Source organism: Schistocerca gregaria, chromosome 2 (genome assembly GCF_023897955.1).
Source record: "Schistocerca gregaria isolate iqSchGreg1 chromosome 2, iqSchGreg1.2, whole genome shotgun sequence".
In the NCBI taxonomy this organism is placed as follows: Eukaryota; Metazoa; Arthropoda; class Insecta; order Orthoptera; family Acrididae; genus Schistocerca; species Schistocerca gregaria.
In genome coordinates, this window is record NC_064921.1 from 141,584,721 (window position 1) to 141,601,294 (window position 16,574).

General features: G+C 41.9%; 1 protein-coding gene across 1 annotated transcript in view; it reads right to left on the reverse strand.

Annotated features, from left to right (window-relative positions):
* Positions 1–16,574, reverse strand: part of LOC126336527 (ER membrane protein complex subunit 5) — a 57,854-nt gene that overhangs the window by 26,450 nt on the left and 14,830 nt on the right. The gene's annotated exons all lie outside the window — the stretch shown is intronic.

Sequence of the window (16,574 nt, forward strand, 5' to 3'; positions counted from 1 at the left end):
AGTGACGTGTCGGTATCGGAGCCAATGCTGAAGCTGATGTCGGGATGCAAATTGGGAGATGGTGACAGGCTGGAGGAAGGGGAAATAGTTTAGTGTAGCATGTGGGAACAATGGGTTACAGAGGATGAAGGCTTGAATGATTACAGAAGCAAAGGATGTGTTGTAATTATAGTTCTCATCTATGTTGTTCAGATGAGCTGGTAGTGGAGGGAAGGACACAAATGGCCTGGGTTGTGAAGCACCTATTAAAATTAAGCATGTTGTGTTCAGGTGCATTTGCGCCACCAGATGGTCAACTTTATTATCGGCAACAGTTTGGTGGTGGCCATTCATTCTGGTGGACAGTTGGTTAGTAGTCACACTGACATAAAAAGCTGTGCAATGTTTTCAGCAGAGTTGGTATCTGACACGGCTACTTCCACAGTTGTCCTGGCCTATGAAGGGGTAGGATAAGCCCGTGACAAGCTTGGAGTAAGAAGTGCAGGAAGGATATGATCCCCGTGGTAAATGGATGAGAGTGGAAGTGGCATAGGGATGGAATAGGATGTTGTGTAGGTTAATGGGCAACAGAACCCCGCTTATGGAGGGGTGGGAAGGATCTTGGGTAGAATGTCCCTCATTTCAGGGCATATATAATCAAAGCTCTGGCTCAAGTATGACTCAGTTGCTCCAGTGAAGAGTCACAATGGGTGATACGGGGAATGTGCTGCTTTGTAGCCAATTCTGGGGGAAGGTGGGAGGATTAGGAGTGTGTGAGAAAAGGGCACAGGAAATTTGTTTGCGGATTAGGTTTGGGAGGGTGGTGCCTGTAAGTGAAGGCTTCATGTGATTTTCATCATATTAGGCAAGGAAGTTCTCATTACCAAAGACATGCTATCCACAGGCTTTATGGGAGGAATTTTTGGGTGTGGAAGGCATGGCAGCTGTCAAAATACAGGTAATGTTGGTGGTTAGTGGGTTTAACATGGACAAACCTCCACCACTCTGATGGCTCCATCCACACCAATGTCCACATTAAACCCACTAACCACCAACAGTACCAGCATTTTGACAGCTGCCATCCCTTCCACATCAGAACACCCCTTCATACAGCTTGGCCACCCACGGATGACATACCCGCTGTGTAGAGAACTACCTTGCCCCGTATCTGAAGGTTGCACAAAGGCTTCCACAGATGGGCATTATCCTCGAAACCTAGCCCGCAAACAGAGTTCCCATGCCATATCCTCAAACATCCCTTATCTTCCCAACACCCACAATAATCAGCTACAAAGGAGCATCTGCCTAGTCTCTCAATATTGTCCTGGATTTGAGCAACTGAACCATATCCTTCATCAAAGCTTTCATTATATATCATCATGCCCTGAAATGAGGGATATCCTAACCAAGATCCTTCCCAACCCTCCTAACTTCTAAAGCAGTCTTCTGGCACTCACCCAACCCACACAACATCCTAGTCCATCCCTATACCAATCCTACTCCCAGCCCTTTGACATAAGGGATCATATCCCTGTGGAAGACCTGGTGCAAGACTCTGCAAATCCTCCCATCCAGCATTTCCTACTCCAGTCATGACATGGGCTACCCCACTAGAGGTTGCGCCACCTGTGAAAGCAGTCATGCTATAAACTGGTTCTAATGCAAACACCATACAGCTTTTTATGTTGGTATGAATACCAATCAGCTGTCCACCAATTTGAATAGCCACTGCCAAACTGTTTCCAATAACAAAAGCTGACCACCCAGTGGAACAACATGCAGCTGAACATAACATGCTAAATTTCAATGGCTGCTTCATGACCCAGATCGTAGTTATCTTTGCAACACATCCTTCATTCCCATAACTATCTTCGCATTAATCTCCAGTAACCCACACCCTCCACCCAACATACTATCAACCCCTCCCAATTCACATTCCCATATAACCTTTAGTGTGCACCAATTCCCATTGGCTCTGACACCCACGCATCACATGCCTAGCCTGTGCACCTGCCACTCCACCATCCCGCATTTCTAGCTGGCGAACCAGTTGTCTCCTTCCAAGTTGCTAGCCACCCATTCCCCAACCCAGCCCCTCTCCCTGTCTTCGATTTCTCTCTCCCTTTATCCACCCTAACCGACACGATCCCACCTACCTAAATTGTGCATCCAAATGGCGCCATGCAGGGCACAGGCACATATATGCATGCATGCGTCTCCTTTTTCTGTGTATTTGTACTCTAGTTCAAGTAAGGATTACTCCAAAAAGTAGCAAGTGTTCATTATTTTCATCCTTTCAGTGAGTGATTTCCTTTAGTACTGAAATACTTACAGAGAGAATAAAGGTTTGTTAATGCTGTTTTCACAAAAAATTATGTTCCACAAAAATTGTTTTATTTTAAATGCTATGTCTGGCAGGGGAAAATTGTCTAATAACCTCTCTTTTTTTTTCTTTTTTCTTTTTTGAGCTGTAAAGTATTTATTTTCTTGTCTGTTTTCAAGTTAAGTCAAATTTGCAATTTCTCATGGGCATTTGGTGAATCTGAAGTTCAAGGTGAATTTATTCTGAGCAAATCTTTCAATTATGAAAGTTAAGTGGAGCATACTCACATGAAGAGAGTATTTTCCATGTTTGACGATTATTATTGCATAAGGAGATCCAGAGCTTACAAGGAGCTTATTCATAAAGTGTACCTACAGTAAATATTTCAAATTATGCTGACAGAATCATCTTTCAACAATTCTATTAAAATATAGCTTCCTGCTGAACCATAAGGTGATAGTGATAAACATGGACTAAAATCTACAAAGGAATACTCTATGGGTTTTGTGATTGTTTGTGTAACATCTCTGTGTAACATCTCTGTGTAACATCATTGACACATTAGAGAACCTATATTATATCACATGATAGAAATGAACTATTGCACCAGTTTTGACGGCCTTTTCAGATAAGTTAACTTTGCCACATTAACTTTCAAATTTGCTCAGACATGTACAGCCAATCATAATTTTCTTGAGTGCAGCATTAAGAATTCATTGGCTCTGATTCTAATCAACTGAATTAAATCTAGTACTATATTGCATATCTTCACATAATTATAGTATGTTTGTTTAGGCACACAACAATGAGGTTTTTAATCTTATCTCACTGGACATATTGATAGATGATGGCTAACTATTGATATGCTGCACTCCACCTACATCCGGCAGGGCCGTTGTGAATGGGAAACCATACAGCACCTCTGGTCCGCAGGAATGCAAGCCCACTAGCCAGCCAATTTAAGATCAAGGGGCTGCTGGCCCAGGTTCACTTCTGTCTGCAAGCCATGTTAGCTATTCAAGCCTGCCAACTGTTTAATGATTTCCTAGAGGACACTGACATTTACCATTAAGCTGTTAACACTATGTTACCAGACAAGTCACATCAGTGCCTGAAATGGGAGAGGGCAACATTGCTATGCAGCAGCCTCAGTTGTATTATGTGCATAAACAGGCCCCATTTTTGGAACCTTCAGTTACTGCTTTTGGACATTTATGCTTTGTTAGCAGAATATATTTCTACTAAAATGCATAAGGTTGCAGCTCTGCCAGAATTTTTGTAACAGCATAAATTAGACTTGGTAAGCTATGCAGCAGAGCTTCAAAGTAGGTATTAGAAGTGTACATTTGTGTGCACTTTTGGCAAAAAGTTTAAATGGAGATACCAATTGTTCTCTCACTTGTACTAGAGGTGTGTATTGGTCAGATCCATTGTTACCAGTGGTATTGCATATAATTTATGCTTCATTTTTGGTTACTCTCAAGCAGTCTTGACTGCTTCACTTCACACCACTGAGATCGTCCCACTAGCCGAAAAGTCAAAGAAAATCTTAGTCTTATAAAAACATTTGGCCTTTACCAGTATAAGAGGCTACTATCCTGGATCACAAGTACACCTGTTATTTTCCAAGGTATGTTTAGAATAGATTATAGCATATATGCCCCCATTTTGACAACTACCTTGATGACATCCTGGTTATAGGCAGTACAGACAAAGAATATCTACACAATTCAAGTCAGGTTTTCACAGGTATGCCTGGAAAGCATCTCAAGTGTAATTTTTCTAAATGTTGATTTTTTCAATCTTCTGTCACTTATCTACAATATGTCCTTAGTAAAGAAGGGTTATAGCGCACAGAGGGCTATGTCAAGGAGATCAAAGATATGCTTTCCCAGACTTGTGAGGATATCCAGATGTTTCTCGGGAAGATTACCTATTATGCCAGTCTTGTAGAAGATTCCATAGCTTATCTTTTGAATAGGTTGCAGTGAAAGTGCTTTCATTTTCAATGGTCCACAGTTTCTCAGCTGACATTTCAAACTTCGGAAACTTGCCTACAGTCTGCCCATTTTTTAATAATGTATCAGCCTCAGTTCCAAACGGATGCCTCTCATCATGGCATCAGAGCCAACCCAGCCTGTCAGTTTCAAAATGTCTACAGCATTTGTTTCCAAATACAGCTGAAGACCCTGACGAGATGGCACTGCTGAATAATAGTCAGATGTTGGATAATCTGACTGTGAATAGAATCATGGCCCAGGGCCATATCATGAGATGAGGCAACAGTTTGAACCAATCCCCAGAATGCTTCATTCTCCAGGCTGTCCCAGGAGGATCGGTCAATATTCAGGGATTTGACAGGAACCACACCTTAAGAGCTATGAGCACTTTTTCATCTTTGCTACTATGAAACACATCTGTTCTAATGAACTAGTGTCCATAGCTCTTAAAGTATGCTTTTTGGGGCTTATGTTTACTACACTTTTTTGCTTCAAATGACGACTCCCGTCACATCTCTGAACACTGACCAATTATACTGGAGACTGTGTATAATTCAGCATGCCAAGGCGAAAAGGAGAGTGAGACTCGTTTTCACTTACACATCTAGAAAGCAGCCGCATAAGAAGAGGACATCAAGGCCATCACAAGGTGGGTAACAAGGTGTTCAGCAAAAGCCAAGATTTCAGTACAAAGACCACCACGAAGAAAGATACCTGGCACTGTTCTGGATTTTTGGCTGCCCAGAAGACTACATTGTTTGGCCCACACCTGGGATTAGGAGGCATACATTCTCTGGAAGGAGGCATAGTGCTCCCATCATCCCTTGTTATTGTATTCAATTAAATGGCAAGCCTTAGCATGAAGTTGCTTAAAAGTGGTAAGGTTGGTTTCCAAAGGATTTCACTTGAAATGTTGTAGGCCTCTGTGATTATCTTGAACAGCTACTGCAATGTTTCTGGTCCACCATGGCACTGGTTGGTGATGTAAGGGACCTGTAGAAAGTAGCCATCTTAGCTTGTTTGCAAATGATGCTGTCATTTATTGTCTAGTAAACTCATCAGAAGATCAAAGCAAACTGAAAAATGATTTAGAAAAGATACCTGTGTGGTGCAAAAACTTGGCAATTGATCCTAAGTAATGAAAAGTATGCAGTCACCTACATGAATGCTAAAAGGAATCCATTAAACTTCGGTTACACGGTAAATCAGTCAAATCTAAAGGCCATAAATTCAACTAAATACCTAGCAATTACAGTTATGAATAATTTAAATTGGAAAGAACACACACAAAATGTTGTGGGGAGGGCAAGTCAGAGACTGCAGTTTACTGACAGAGCACTTAGAAAATGTAACAGGTCTGCTAAGGAGACTGCCTACACTACTCTAGTCTGTCCTCTTTCGGAGTACTGCTGCGCATTCTGGGATCCTTACCAGACGGGGTTAATGATATACATCCAGAAAGTTCAAAGAAGAGCAGCATGTTCTGCATTATTGCGAAACAGGGGAGAGAGTGCCACACTGACATGATGCAGAATTTGGGGTGGACATCATTTAAAAAAAAGGCGTTTTTTGTTGTGGCGGAATCTTCCCATGAAATTTCAATCATGAACTTTGTCCTCCAAATGCGAAAATATTTTCTTGACACCAACTTACATAGGGAGAAATGATCATCATAATGAAAAAAGGTAAATAAGAGCTCACAAGGAAAGATATAGGTGTTCGTTTTTCCCACACACTCTTCGATATTGGAATAATAGAGAATTATTGTGCAGGTGGTTCGATGAACCATCTGCCAGGTACTTAAGTGTGATTTGCACAGTATCAATGTACATGTAGAAAGAGGAATAGCAGTTCAACTGACGCGTGTGTGTGTCAAGAGTCATCTTGCAATCTGACAGAGAGAGGCCAGCACAGTTATGACAGCATTTCTGATAACTATAGAACACTGATGAATGGTCATTACTGAAGCACATTTCTTGTAGAAAAACACAAATTGCACAAAGGGAAAAAATAAGGTGCTGTAGTTATGGCATGTGACAGTAATATCCATTATAGTTTCACTGAATGAAAACATTATACGTGTCAAGGTTAGGTGTGAAGAAGGACCAGTCATGCCCCAGGATCAGTGCCTGCAACCGATGGGAATGGAACCACATAAATAAGCATTGGTTCAAAGTCTGACTGCATCAACGGAGGCTGGGGGTGGAGGCTGGATGTGGCCCCTCCACTGTCACCAGAGTAGCCTTGCCCTCATTCTCATTCTCCTCCTCCTCGTCCTCCACAGCCTTTGGCGATCGGGATTCTTGTGAGGGCCCATCCATGGTGAGTGTGGGGACAGATGAAGAGCAAGCAGCCTTGCCAACACAGGCCACAGTTCCTTCTGCCATCGGCTGGTGTCAGTCCTTGGATCCAGGGAGAGGTTGGCCCAAGAGGAAGCGGTCACTGGTACACACTGGAGGAGGAAGCTGCTTCTGCGGCTTGGTACAGGAGATGGTTCCCCAAGATGGAGCCATGGGAACACGAGAGAGGGGTGTGAGACATATGTGGTTTGGAAAAGAAATTCAGGTAATGGGGATTATGGACCCTGTGAGTTTCAAATAACACTAGTTCAGAAATTTAAACTTTTTTTCTGCAATTGGTTTGTAAATGGGTGGATTTACCTAATTTTGGGGTGCTGAATACAGTGGTGAAATCAGTTTTTCTCTATGATGTCACATTCCTAGATACACAGCAGTTTAAAAAATGGTAATGGCGAAAACTGACACAATTAAGTCAAACAAAAATACACATTCAGAACGTTTGAAATCAATACTATTTTGAATGTACATAAGGGCATGATGCCAATAAAAGGTCCAGATTAGTTCAGAAGATATTTTCACCTTTAATCATCTTTGGTTTTTGAAAAACGTGATGACAGAGCTCTTCTTTTGTTTGCCGTTTCATCACTCTCCCTAACAAGACCCAGAAGTAGTCACCAATCATCAAAGGATTCCAATAACCATGGTAACAGTGTTCCATGGTAAGAATGTCTTGGTGAAAGCATACACCATGCTCATCACTTACCGCTCCCAAATTTTCCAGGAAGAAATCAAGTTGAGAAGGCAAAAAGCATATTTTAAGCGACATTCTGCACCCCATGTTCTTATAGTTGTCCAACAGATCATTCACGATGGTTACATAGTTTTTATCTTTTCTATTACCCAAAAAACCATTCACAATTGTTCTAAAAGAAGACCAAGCAGCTAATTGGATATCTGCGAGTTTGGTATCAAAGGTTGGATTTTTCAGCAATTTTCTTATTAGCGGTCCAACAAATATACCTTCTTTCAGCTTTGCCTCACTTCACTTGGAAAACTTTTCTTTTAAGTTTGCCTCACCTTCTTTATCCAGAGCTTTTACGAAGTTTTTGATAGGGCCCAACTTGATATGAACAGGAGGCAAAATTTGTGATCCTTATATTTGATTGTCTGTAGCGGCAAAGACATGATTTCATAAGTTTCTTCCATGTCTACTGCGTAAGCCAAAGGTACCAATGGAAATTCATTGCCATTATGCAGTAGTACTGCTTCCAAGCTGGATTTACTGGAGTCAACAAAGAGTCACCACTCCTGAGGATTATGTTGTGCACCTAGCTGCATCATCAGACCATTGACATCTCTACATACACACACAGAATTCTGCATATCGAAATACTGAGCGAAGGAAGCACCTCTTGATCTGAAACAGGAAATTTTTGTCCCTGGAGCTAGAAGGTTCCATTGTCTCAACCCCAAGAGTTCAGCTTGCTGTTTTAAAAGTTTTAGATCGCAAACCAAATTGTTCAATTCCTTTTGATTAAAGAGCTGAGGAGAAGTGTCATGATACTGAGGGCAGTACTCTTCTGTATGTCCAATACTTTCTGATTCGCTTGACATGGTGTCTGGTTATGTGGCTTTCAAGTTACAGACAGGAATAGGCAACCCCTCATTATGGGGCACAGGCAAATGCACTGAAGATATATTTGGATACTTTATTTTATGTCTAGTTTTGCCTGACTGTCCCGAAATATTTTTAAGACGGACGTAACAGTCTGAATAATTGTCTTTAGGCTCACACCACACCATCGAAACAGCAAATGGCATGGCTCGGTGTTTTCATTTCAATCACTTGGTTAAGGTTGTAGTACAGGTTACACAGGCAATATGAGGTGCAAAATTTTTATATTCATCACCAACAGGACAATCAAAGTACAATTTATATGCCTTATTAACCAAATCAGTGGTTGTTTTTCTTTGGGCTTATGGAGCGAATTTCCCACGCACACAACAAAATTTGTCAGGGTGGTTTAGACAGCAATGAGATTTACTAGTTGCCATTTTTCTTAGTGTAAGTTTTAAACACAAAAAGTTTGCACTATCTTTCACTTCACAGGAAACACTCTCTGAGAATTTCTTTCACACCACTGGATTACCACACCAACCATTTACAGATGATTTGTAGATCTTCTAGCTCTCCTCTGCAAATCAAAAACAAACATTAAACATCAAAACAGAAGAACACCAAAAAGCAAAATACTGAATATGATAAATAAAAAAACCTTTAAACACCCAAAAATGGTATGTGCTAGAACATTTTGAAATGTATATTCGGATTCTACACACCAGAATACATACTAGTTGATGTATCACATCCCAGATGCAAAATGGCTGTTGACTAGTATAACTGGTCATCATTTGAGCACTTTGTAACTGTTCACATTTTCCTCGTGCCTCAGTATATGACAGACACTTCAGTCAATTTATATTCCTGTATTTTCTTTTCGTTCTTGAAGACTGGACAAAATGATGAATCTGTGTAACTGACACACGCAAAAGTGGTTATTCACAAGAGCTACCTTAGTGGAGAGATCGTCCACAGTGTCCACATTTTGGGTCCAACATGCAGCATATGATGGAAGTGTACACACTGGAAGCACCTCACGGGTGATGAGGCTTAAGTGTTCACATCATGCCTGTATATCATGTCCAACAGGACATTTCCTTCAAACACTAAGATAAAGGTGCCTGTATCTGGTCCATTATCAATGGAACTTTTTTGGATGTGTCGAGCAACATGTATGCCACTCGAGATTAGCCCATAGATCATTGTCTGTCTGGGGCATAAGGCTTCTGAAAGATGATTCCATGGACCATACTCAAAATTTTGTGTTGGGCAATGATCACAGACTCAGCTTCTCCACCTTCATCTTCAATATGTTCCACAAAAAATAACAACTTTGTCACAGTCAAGGTACTCCAGCAGTTTGAGTACATGCTTAGTATTGGATAAATTGCTACGCTCCCAAGTATCTGCCTTGTCCCTCTTTCTATAGGATAGCCAGGGAAGGGAAAGCAGTGGTGTCATAAGAGTCTGCAATGAAATGTCTAGACCTATCTGACGAGTGGCCAGGATCAGATGATCAATGTTTTAGTGTAATTTGATACATTTCTGTACAAAACATCTGGTGGGGAGCTAGCTGCTCAGGCATCAGAAGTGTGATCCCTGTGTTGTCGGGGGCTCATCTGAAAGGGTACAACCCCCCAATGATAAGTTTTTTCAAAGTATTTTTGATAGAATTTGATGACAATATCCCTATAAAGAAATACGAAATACCTGAAAAAGGCTTCAAAATTAAGGTTCCAAATAAACAAAATCCATGGTATACTGAACAGATGACAAATTTCAAAAATCACGAGTTATATTGTAGTACAACACATTTAACAGTCTGAAGACTGACAATGCCAGATTAACCTAAGTTGATGCAGGAATGAGTATAAAAAAATCCGTCACTGAAGGGGGGGAAAAAACCAAAAAACACACACACAAAATTGTAGCAGTATTAAGAATTCCACCAATAGTTGCACAGCCACATGGAAACTAATAAACAAAGTTGTAAAAGATGCAAGAAACAAAAATATTAAAATCTGTCCCCAAAAATTCAAATATTTTTTATTAAATCAGCTGAAGACATGGGAAATGCTGTTATCAACCCAATATCAATTCATTTAGTTTCACTTTCAAAATAATTTATATTCCCAGCTTTCTCTAAAGTATTGATTGACTGATTAATTGAGAGGGTTTATGGGACCAAATGGCGATTTCAGCAGTCCCACAATTCCAAAGTGAGTTACAGAAGAAAGATTGTCTGCTAAAAGTGGACAGATCAACCCAGAGGAGTCAAATTATAAAATAATGATCGTTGATCACACACAGTAAAGGCATAAAAGGTGAGACCAAATCTAAAAACTGGAAGAAAAGGGGGCGGTCATGGGGTCACAGACCAAGAGGACTGTAAAAGAAGTCCCAACCACAACCAACCTGCCCTGCTCCAAGACTAAAGTAGAACCTTATATCTGGGAAAAAAAACCACTTTCACGGAGGATAATGAGGACCAGTTCAAGCATCCGTGGATTGTCTAATTTTAAATTTAAGGTATTGGGAAGACCATACTTAACAAGAAGGGCTGAAAGAAGCAGACATTCCACCAATATGTGAGATATCGTCAGTCTGGCTCCATAATCACATTGTGGGGGTGGGTCATTAAGTAAGAGGAAACAATGGGTGAGCCGAGTGCGACCATTGTCTAAACAGCATAAAACAGTGGACTCCTTCTGAGAGGAGCAGAAGGAAGAACACCAAACTGCAGCAGACTCCTTGATTGTGCGGAGTTTATTACTATGAGCAGTAGCACTCCAGATGGCATTCCAATTTAGGGCAAAGAGAGATTTTACATTTGATGTAGATCCACATGCCCACAACTGGAATCATGAAAGGAAATGGGGTGCGGGGGGGGGGGGGGGTGGTGGTGGTAAGTATCTGCTTCTCAAACCAAACAGTCAGCCAATTCATTTCCTGGCATGCCTACATGCCTTGGGACCCAGAGAAAGGTGGTGACTGGCTGAACAGGGGGCATGCACTAGGGCAGAGAGATCGTGGATAGCAGACACCAAAGGGTGACAAAGTAGCATCGGTCAATAGCCTACAGGCTGCTCATGGAGTCTGAATAAATTAAAACACTGCGGAGGGAGGCCTGAGAAACAAAAAGGAGGGCCCTGGTTAGAAGCTCTGCTGTGAACACACTACATGATCCTGGCAATAAATGGAGTTTGAAGCCAGTAGGAAATGTGAAAGCATATTCCACCTTATCAACTGTCTTAGAACCATCAGCGTAAAAGATGGTGGCACCCTGGAACTCTGCAAGAAGGCTCATACAAGACACCAGTAAACCATAGGCCTGACAGAGATCTTAGGACCCTGGAACAGATCGGTCCTAATCTGTGGTCTAGGCACCATCCAAGGGGTGCGGGGGTGGGGGGTGGGGTTATGGGAGGAAAGACACGGGGTGCAGTTCAGTGAGTGAAGATGGAGATCCTGACAGAGGGAAGTGAGACACATATCAATCAGAAATCCCACCCACGGGCGGGTGCTAGGAGGGAGACTTCCCTCATTGGCACAGAGCACAGGGTACACAGGATGGTCAGAGAACTGGTGAACGGTGATTGCGTAAGAAACAAGGAGTTGGCTCCGTCTGATGTGTAGAAGGACAATCCCTGCTTCTATGAGGAGACTATCAACAGGGCTAGTGCAAAAGGCACAAACAGCCAGATGCACCCCACAATGATGAACAGGGTGGAGGAGCTTCAAAGTGGAAGGAGCTGCTGAACCATAAACCTGACTACCATAATGTAGTCTGCACAAGATCAGAGCACGGTAAATATGGAGAAGAGTGAAACAGTCTGCACCCCAAGATGTGTGGGCCAGGAGGCGGAGAGCATTAAGCTTCCACATACATGTAGTCTTTAGGTGGCGAATGTGGGGCAGCCATGTCAGCTTGTTCTCAAAAATAAGGCCCCAGAAACAGGACTGTGCTACAACATCAAGGACCTGGTTGCCTAAATAAAGTTATGGGTTGGGGTGTACTGTGGGTCGACGACAGAAATGCATAACCCACATTTTGGGGGGAGATAACTAGAAGCCATGGGCGGTGACACACGCAGAGGCCTGGCGGGCACCTTGGAGCTGGCGCTCAGCAGATGCTACCGAGTAAGAGTAGCACCAGATGCAAAAATCTTCAACGTACAATGCCAGGGTAACCAGAGGCCCAACAGAGGTCACAAGCCCATGGCAATGAGGAAAAGTGTGACACTTAGCACAGAAACCTGTGGGATACCATTCTCCTGAATCTGAGGGGTGCAGAGTGAAGCGCCAACTCTAACCCGGAAGAGCCAGTGGGATAAAAACTTTCACATAAAAATCAGAAGGGGACCCCAGAAGCACCAGTCATGGAGGATAACTAAAACGTGATGGTGCCAAGCCATGTGCACACACCTTATGCTGGTCAAAGAAGACCACAACAAGGTGCTGGCGATGAGTAAAAGCCTGTTCGATGGCTGATTCCATGAGTAAATTGTCAGTTGGAGATTGCCCTGTCCGGAAGCCACACTGATACAGGAAAAAAGGCTCAGAGATTCGAGTACCCAACATAATCTGAAGCTGATCATCCTTTCGAGCAGTTTACAAATTACATTCGTCAGGCTAACTGGGTCTAGAGACATTGGATTTTTTCTGGGCTTAAGGTCAGGGATAATTACACTGTCTCACGATTATGACGGAAAAGCACCTGTTAGCCAAATGTGGTTGAAGATTTTAGGACCTGTTGGCTCTGGGGAATGTCCAAGTGTTGGATCATATGGTTGTGGATGAAATCCAGGCCTGAAGTGTCGAAGTCATAGTGTGGTTCCAACGTTTGCTATGGTTGCGCATCATATTAATTCTCCTGCCGCCAATCGCATCAAGCAACATGCTGGTTTAGCTCTTGTTCGTGAAAGCATCCACTATATCGCCATCAATTAGATTTTGTTTCTAAGGAATTATTTCAGCTTCATTTAATGATGGCGTCTAATGTTTCTGAATTTTCTTGGGATTGGATGGACTGTGCCTCTTGGTCACAGTCTGACTGGGGATTTCAATCTGTAACTGTTCATCATTCGGCGAAGTTTGAACGTTTCCTTGGCTCAGTGTCTAATTCTAATTCTTGACGTTCTGTGATTAATCTCTTGATCACACGGAGGTTGCGTTTGAATGACTTTGATATTTTAGTCAGTTTTGATGTGGTTTCTCTTTTCACTTGCGTTCCTCTCTGTGATTCGTTGCAGCTAATTGAGGTTAAATTTGGTGTCGAGTTAACAAATTTGTTTCGACATGTACTGACTTCCACTTACGTTTTATTCAGTGATCAGTACTACGAACAGACTGATGGAACTGCAATGGGAAGCCCGTTGTAACTTATTGTGGCCAATTTGGTCATGAAGGACTTTGAGGAACGTGCATTGGAGCCAGCGACCTTGAAACTTGCGCGTTTCTTCAGATATGTAGACGATACTTTCGTTGTTTGGCCTCATGGTAGTGAGATTTTAAACCGGTTTTTGGAACACCTGAATTCAATCCAACCGAATATTCAGTTCACTATGGAGGTGGAAGAGAATGGATGCCTTCCCTTCCTTGATGTGTTGGTCAGAAGGCAGACTGATGGTACGTTGGGACATTCTGTTTGTAGGAAGCCTACTCACACTGACTTGTATCTGCGAGCTGATAGTTGTCACCATCCAGCTCAGCGTGAAGGAGTACTTCGCACCTTGGTTCACAGGGCCCACGTTATCTCAGACCCTGAAAGTTTGGCAGCTGAGCTATCACATCTCGAAATCACCTTTCGTCAGAATGGTTATAGTAAGAGGCAGATCAAACGTGCGTTGTGCTATCAGCCTTCTGTGTAACGGGTGACTGACGATAGCAACGAAATGGCACCTACGTCTACAGCCTTTTTGCCTTACGCAGGAAGAATTTCCAACAGGACTGGCCGTATTTTGCGGAAATATGATGATGTGAAATGTGTTTTTTGATCACCTTTTAAGATTAAGGCCCTGCTGGCGTCCATAAAAGATGATCTTGGTTTGCGTACGGCTGGGGTCTATCGTATTCCTTGCAGTTGTGGCATGTCATATATTGGTCAGACAATCAGGACTGTGGAAGACCAGTGTATTGAACATAAGCGTCACACACGCTTATAACAGCCGAGCAAATCTGCTATAGCAGAACATTGCCTTGACACCGGTCATCCTACGGAATACAACAACTCTGAGACTCTGGCTTGCAAGTCCAGCTATTGGGATAGTGTTATTAAGGAAGCTGTCGAAATCAGACTATCAAGCAACCTTATTAACAGAGATGGTGGATTTTGTTTAAATGCTGCTTGGAATCCGGCTCTGCCTCTCATCAAAAAACAGAGGGACAGAATTACTGCTACCTCACTTGTTGATTAATAGTAGAAAGAAAAGTGGCGTTCTACAGATCGGAGTGTGGAATGTCAGATCCCTTAAACCAACAGGTAGGTTAGAAAATTTAAAAAGGGAAATTGATAGGTTAAAGTTAGATTTAGTGAAAATCAGTGAAGTTCAGTGGCAGAAGGAACAAGACTTCTGGTCAGGTGAATACAGGTTTATAAATACAAGATTAAATAAGGATAATGCTGGAGTAGGTTTAATAATGGAAAAAAAAATTGGAGTGCAAGGAATCTACTATGAACAGCATAGTGAACACATTATTGTAGCCAAGATAGACATGAAGCCCACACCACCCACTGTAGCACAAGTTTATATGCCAACTAGCTCCACAGATGAAGAGACTGATGAAATGTATGATGAGATAAAATAAATTATTCAGATAGTGAAGGGAGGAGAAAATTTAATAGCCATGGGGAACTGGAATTTGATAGTAGGAAAAGAAAGAGGAGGGGATAAGGAATGAAAGAGGAAATCACCTGGTGGAATTTTGCACAGAGCGTAACTTAATCATATCTAACACTTGGATCCAAGAATGATGAAAGAAGGTTGTATACGTGGAAGAAGCCTGGAGACTCTGGAAGGTTTCAGATATATTGTATAATGATAAGACAGAGATTTAGGAACCAGGTTTTTAAACTGTAAGACATTTCCAGGGACAGGTGTGGACTCTGACCACTATACTGGTTATGAACTGTAGATTAAAACTCAAGAAACTGCAAAAAGGTGGGAATTTAAGGAGATGGGACCTAGATAAACTCAAAGAATGAGAGCTTGTAGAGAGTTATAGAAAGAGCTTTAGAGAATGATTGACACGAATGGGGGGAAGAAGAAGAATGGGTAGCTTTGACAGATGAAATAGTGAAGGCAGCAGAGGATCGAGTAGGTAAAAAGACGAGTGATAGTAGAAATCCTTGGGTAACATAAGAAATACTGAATTTAATTGATGAAAGGAGAAAATATAAAAATGCAGTAAATGAAGCAGGTCAAAAGGAATACAAACATCTCAAAAATGAGGTTGACAGGATGTGCAAAATGGCGAAGCAGGGATGGATACAGAACAAATGTAAGGATGTAGAGGCATATATCACTAGGAGTAAGATAGACACTGCCTACGCGAAAATTATAGAGACCTTTGCAGAGAAGAGAAACACTTGTATGAATATCAAGAGCTCAGATGGAAAACTGGTTCTAAGCAAAGAAGGCAAGGCAGAAAGGTGGAAGGAGTATATAGAGGGTCTATATAATGGCGATGTACTCAAGGACAGTATTAGGGAAATGGAAGAGGACGTAAATGAAGATGAAAAGGGAGATATGATACTGCGTGAAGAATTTGACAAGGCACTGAAAGACCTAAGTCTAAACAAGGCCCAGGCAGTAGCCAACATTCCATTAGAACTACTGATAGCCTTGGGAGAGTCATCCCTGATAGAACTCTGCCATCTGGTGAGCAAGATGTACGAGACATGTGAAATACCCTCAGACTTCAAGAAGAATATAATAATTCCAATTCCAAAGAAAGCAGGTGTTAACAGGTGTGGAAATTACCAAACTATCAGTTTAATAAGTCACAGCTGCAAAATACTAACATGAATTCTTTACAGACGAATGGAATAACTAGTAGAAGCCGACCTCAGGGGAGATCAGCTGGGCTGGAACACTTGAGGCAATACTGATCCTATGACTAATCTTAGAACATAGATTAAGGTGAGGTAAACCTACATTTCTGGCATTTGGAGACTTAGAGAAAGCTTTTTACAATGTTGACTGGAATACTCTATTCAAAATTTTGAAGGTGGCAGGAGTCAAATACAGGGAGCGAAAGGCTATTTACAATTTGTTCAGAAACCAGATGGCAGTTATAAGAGTCAAGGGGCACGAAAGGGAAGCAGTTGTTGGGAAGGGAGTGAGACAGGG